Here is a 5,268-nt window from a genome sequence, read left to right as displayed (position 1 = left end):
GCCTGGGATCGTTGGTTGCACATAGCACAAATGATTTCAAGCAGAACAAACTGCAACGAACAGAAATGGACGATGACACATGCTGGACTAGCAAGTGAATGTTTATTATTCGTATTTCATACTTTCTACAGCATGACACAGCCAACGCTTAGTTTTTCTTTTCTCACGCCGATTATCAGTTTCTCATGGGGGTAGTTTTTGCGCAAGTAGCCCTTTTTTTCTGTTAGTAGCATCGATGGTGTGCTGATGCATGATTGCCCGCTTCCGTCAATGGCCATGGCTTCTAAAATTTCGTGCGTCAGCTTGTCAATGGCTTGTCAGATGCCCAGCGGAGGTTCCTTCCAAAGATGCTGCATGTTCTCTTGTCCTGTCATTAAGACAAACAGGTTGGTGCCTGAATGACAGGACAAAAAATTTTATAAGCCATGGCTATTGACAGAAGCGGGCAATCATACATCAGTACACCATCGATACAACTAACAAAAAAAATGAAAAGGGCTACTTGTGCAAAAACGATTTATCGCCCTAAAAGACAGATAATCGGCGTGACAAAAAGAAAAAAGAAGCATTGGCAGTCTCGTGCTATAAAAAAAATGTCGAAAACGAATAATAACCATTCTGCCGCTAGTCTGTGTCGTCGTCACTTTCTGTCTGTGTCAGTGCGTTCTGCTGGAAACGATTTGTGTAATTGTTAATGTTCAGCGTCCAAGATTAACACAGGGACATTGGGAGACGCCGTAGCGGAGGGCTCCAGATTCATTTCGCCTACCCGAGGAACTTCAACGTGCGCCGAAAGCATGGTGCACGAACATTTTGCATTCCGCACCCACCTCAACGCGGCTACCACACCCGGGAGTGTAACTCGTGACTTCGAGCGCCGCAGCAGATCGCCTGAGCCACTGCACTCGATTGCTGTGGCGTTCTGCTGTAATCACTGGTCTCCCTTCAGGTATTCGACAGCTTCACCCTTGCGAATTGCTTTTTTTTTTATTTTGTGCATGTACAAGGGAAGCTCCGAAAGTAAGTTTCGTCATTTATTTTTCACACGGAAACTTTATTGCCAAAAAAAAATACACCATGGCGTCATGAACTATCCACATTGCACTACTTTAAATAATTGTTTCTCCTCCTCCTCCTCCTTCCACATAGTCGCCACCGACATTGACACATTTGTCGTAGCGTGCAATCAGTTTGAAAAAAATCACACTGGTAAAAACTTGGTGCCCTGCTGTGCAAGGAATTGTCGCACAGCCTGCTCCAACTGACCATTGTTTTGGAAGTGACTTCTCAAGAGTGCGGCTTTCAATGCAGGGTACAGGTGCCCATTCATACGGGATAACAGCACTTCCGTTGGCGACCACGTTGTCAGCACAACGTTTGTCAGCCCACGTCTGTCTGCCATCGTGATTTGTACTCGAATAACCTCGGGCCACGCCGGTCTGCTGCTACTCTATCTTCTTCGGCGCTCTGCGCATGCGCCATTCCTCCTCCACTGACGCTCTTTCCGTCGTTGAACCAGCAGCGGGCGCAGATTCTTATGGCTACTGTCTGTTTCACCTGGTGTACCATATTCTATTAAAAAAATATGACGAAACTTACTGTCAGGAACGTCCCTCGTATATGCACGCCTTAAAATTTTCCACCGGGATTTAACGACCGTTGAGCTTCTGATCATGCTGCCGGGCTTTCTATATTTGCAATAGCACGTAAAACAAAATCTGACACGAATCGGCACGGAGAAACACCGTATATTCTTACACAGCACATAAAATCTTAAAATCAAAAGAAGGAACAATCGCCCCTTGCGTAAAGCTGCTACAATGGGCCGAAATTCCGTGGAAGTACGGCGAAAAACGATGCACGTAACGGCGCTGAAGCAGACGCTCCGGCACGTGATCCAGCTTTACAAGTCTTTCTGCCGCTGACGGCAGGCAGCGCCACGGTATGTCCTCGCCCCAGTGCAGAGTAAGGACAGGGTCGGCCGACATTCTGACGTGCCGTTTGCCGCTTCTCCAAGTTGTACTGAGTGCAACAAAGTGTGCGACGTGGAGCACTTCATCTGGTCCTACCAGAGCTTTTGTGTTGAAAGAGAGGGGCTTCTGGACAGCATGAGAAGAAGAGGGTTTCCTCGAGCGCGTACAGAATGGATAGCCGTCCCAAAAAAGCAGCGGATATCGGGGAAGGAGGTGTCGCGCATTCTGTCAACATTGATGTACACATTGTGACGGCCGTCAGGAATGAGTGCTGTGATGCAGAATAGAAGACCGTTAAAGGACAGAAAAGCCAAAAGCATTGAAAACAGAACACCTGAGCGAGTAAGAAAGTCACGGTAAATATGTGGCGCCTTCGTCATGATGTCACATGTCGATCAAGACACGAGTTATGCGGAAGTGCTGAAGGTCACAATTAGTTGATAACACGTTAGCGCCGTGGTCCTCGCCCTTTTCTTTCGTTTTATTTTTAAAGTCAGCTGCTTGTTATTTTAAGATAAAGGCATGCAGCCTCTCCCGTCTTAAAACATCGGACATGTTCTATGGATTGGATGCTGGCACATTTCCGCTTTTCATCTCCGAGGCTTACCCTTCGACATATCAGAGAACCCTGAAATTTCGCTCAAAGCGAAAATGACGTTAAATGACGCATTTTTTTTTTCATTCTAGTATCGCTCATGAAAGAAGTCTTCCTCCGCAAGGAATTTGACACCCATTTAATATATGGTCTAGGACCATGTGCAAGGATAGCCGGGTAGCACTTACAGGAGAGGAATTGGAAGACCAAACACTGCTGTTGATTCTCTCCAAATTCATACTCCTTCTTTCCTGTTTTATTTCCGCAAGCACGCTGCTCATTCCTTTGTGCAGTAGTGCTCTTACTCAGCCCTTTTTTATGCGAATGCATGTCATTTTAGGAGAATACTCGTAAACTGAATTGCGCCTACACATTACTGTGCTCCTTGGAGCCCTTACTCTATAGGAGTTCTGACAAGAAATTTTCGACTTGTCATTTTGCAGGGGTCGAGAAACTCGAAATTCCTGAGAAGACGCTTGGAAGCACCAAAGTGGCAGACCTAATTCACTATGGCACTGTTTTTCTTCTACCAGTTATGGTACCGAGAGTGTAGATGCGTCATGACATCACGATACACTTGCTCCCTCTGTTCCTGCGATCACTGTGCAGACACGCAAATGCAGCAATACGCAAGTGCAGTGTACAATCAAGTGCAGCAATAAGAAACACGTGCAACAATCTTGTTCACTTTTTTATGAGCAGTGTAATCACTGTCCTAGCCTTACTGCCACACGACGTCGGCAAGTTTTGCTCTGTGTCATGACGTCACGATGGCGCCGATGACACCAGGCCTGGCGTTTTGAGACGAACTTCAGAGTGAAATAAAATGGGAGTTCTTTATAATTTTCGTACCTACCAAGTGCGATGATTTTGTGTGCGAGAAGAGTGTCATGCAGTTTCTATCGCTTGAAAATTTTGAGGAGAGCATTCGGTTCCCACCTCAAGCTCTCCGAATGACAACAATATCCTGTTACTGGAACTGGCCTTTACGAGAACATATGCCTTTCGCGTCGAAATGGCGGACAGCCCTGCTTCTGAAGGGCGCATATTTGCGTTCCTGCCTGCGGTATAGCATAGAAATACAGTTTCGGTTTTGGGCGCGCAATCCTGTGGACGACCGGCCAAAATAGTTTCCGAACGGTGCCACTGACTATCACATCAGAAGGAAATGTGGTTGCTACTTCGATCGAGAGATCCGTGATAACGTCTAATAATAGTTCATCCCTTTCTCTGTGTTCCTTTCTTTTCTTCGCACCTTTGTATGTACTGCTTTATTTTCCTTTACATTTCTGTAACGGGTCTTCCCTCCATCAGTGAAGGGCGGGAAACGCCCTATTGGTCCCAATAGTCTTTCCACAATTTCGAAAGCGCCGTCTTAAAGTTAGAAACGGCCATGTTAACAGGTCACGAAAGTGCCCTTCAAATGCCTCATTAGTCCAACTACGTGCAACTGCAGTTGTGAAGCTGATATTGATCTCGGCATTCTCTTTTTTTTTTCTCTTTGACACCCACCCACTCCAACGTGCACGATGTAGACACCACACGCATGCTTCGAGAAAAGCATTATCTTTAAGTGGTTTCTCAGAAATATTCCCATTGCAGTCGGTGAGCCCACTCAACCGAACGGAGTGCACAGACCATGTCGAGAGTTGTGGGCGTACTGAGCCGATAAGGGCTCTTCTAGATACTCGCGTTCCAATGTCTCCGCTAGACCTCCGCATTGCCGATCGAGCTTTCCGAACTGCTATTGCCGCTACTTCAGAGACTCGTCCATTTCGTAGACAGTGCTATTCGTGGGTTTATTATATCCTCATATAATGCACCCAGCAAAAACGGAAGGAAAAGAAAAATAATTCGTTACTGCACTAAGGACAGATGCTATTGTACTTAACATCGAGGGTACAAAGCAGATTCGACTGCCTAACGGGTGACCTTGGTGACCTTGGCTACCTTGCCTACCTCGACGTGGTCTGCATCCGTTCACAGACCACGTCGAGAGTTGTGGGCGTACTGAGACAAAAAGGGCTATTCTATATAATCGTGTTCCCGTGTCTCCAATAGACCTCCGCATTGCAGACCGTGCTTTCAGAACTGCGATTGCCGCTACGTTAGAAACTCGTCCACTTCGTAGACAATGCCATTCGTGGGTTTATTGTATCCTCATACAATGCACCCAGCAAAAATGGAAGGAAAAGAAAAATAGAGAGAGAGAGAGAGAGAGAGAGAGAGAGAGAGGAAAGGGGAAAGGCAGGGAGGTTAACCAGAGAAAAAGATCCGGTTGGCTACCCTACACTGGGGAGAGAGGGGAGGGGGAGGTAAAGTGGTAACAAAGTAGAGATAAGGAAAGGAAGGAGCGTAGACACACAATCACAATCGGTCACTGGCACCGAATACTGTCATCGCACAGCACAGTGACACTTACCGCACTATCAACATCTGTTCAGGCTACAGCCGCCTGTCCAATTCTGTCGCCCTCAAAAACCGCAACAGTGCCCTCGTCGCCCTCTGCTGCGATGCCTTGTGATGGCGGTATTTTAAAATAAGTTCCTCTGTGAAAGGTCTTTGGTCAAAGCGCGCTATCGCGGTTGCGAGTGATTGTCTTTGTAAATTATATCGAGGACAGTCACAAAGAAGGTGTGAAAAGAAAAATAAGTCGTTACTGCACTAAGGACGGATGCTATTGTACTTAACATCGAGGGT

The 5,268-nt window shown here is 46.6% G+C and overlaps 1 long non-coding RNA gene across 1 annotated transcript; it reads left to right on the top strand.

The window, feature by feature from the left end:
• The first annotated feature begins 628 nt into the window (after positions 1-628).
• On the top strand, positions 629-3,411 carry LOC135900094 (uncharacterized). The gene is made up of 2 exons (XR_010563792.1): positions 629-949; positions 3,012-3,411. It is a non-coding gene; the product is annotated as an uncharacterized lncRNA (long non-coding RNA).
• Positions 3,412-5,268: the final 1,857 nt, after the last annotated feature.

The sequence above is a fragment of the Dermacentor albipictus genome, chromosome 1, assembly GCF_038994185.2.
Source record: "Dermacentor albipictus isolate Rhodes 1998 colony chromosome 1, USDA_Dalb.pri_finalv2, whole genome shotgun sequence".
Taxonomy (NCBI): Eukaryota; Metazoa; Arthropoda; class Arachnida; order Ixodida; family Ixodidae; genus Dermacentor; species Dermacentor albipictus.
Note: the sequence above shows the minus strand (reverse complement) of the source record. Positions and strands in the feature narration are given on the sequence as shown.